Raw genomic sequence first — 443 nt, forward strand, 5'->3', positions numbered from 1 at the left:
GAGGAGGGGGCAGGGGGGGCTGCTGAGCTTTAACCCCCCCCTGCCACACACGCGCACGCGTTTACTGTCTGGTTAACTAATAAAAGCCTTGAGCTAATTTGCAAGTGCTGCTTTGTGTGCGCCAGTGCCTGGTGGGCATGGGGGAAACTGAGGCAGGCGTGAGACATGGGCATGACCCCCGCTGCCTCTGCTGGGCACGGGGTGGGGAGAAACTGAGGCTAAGTGTGGACCCAGAAGTGTGTGGGGGGGTGCTTTCCAGCCTGAAGCATGAGCCCAAGAGCCCCCCCAGGCATCTGCAGCCACTCGCTGCTGGAGATGGAGCTGGGGGGAGGGGTGTTTGAGCCCTTCCCCTTGATGCGCCCCCCCCAGGCCCCAGGGTTGAGGCCTGGGCCTGTCCCACCCCCGACAGGAGCTCCCAGTTCCCGGAACATGTTGCAATAACC

Source organism: Gavialis gangeticus, unplaced genomic scaffold (genome assembly GCF_001723915.1).
Source record: "Gavialis gangeticus isolate Ggan-Ray unplaced genomic scaffold, GavGan_comp1, whole genome shotgun sequence".
Classification (NCBI taxonomy): Eukaryota; Metazoa; Chordata; order Crocodylia; family Gavialidae; genus Gavialis; species Gavialis gangeticus.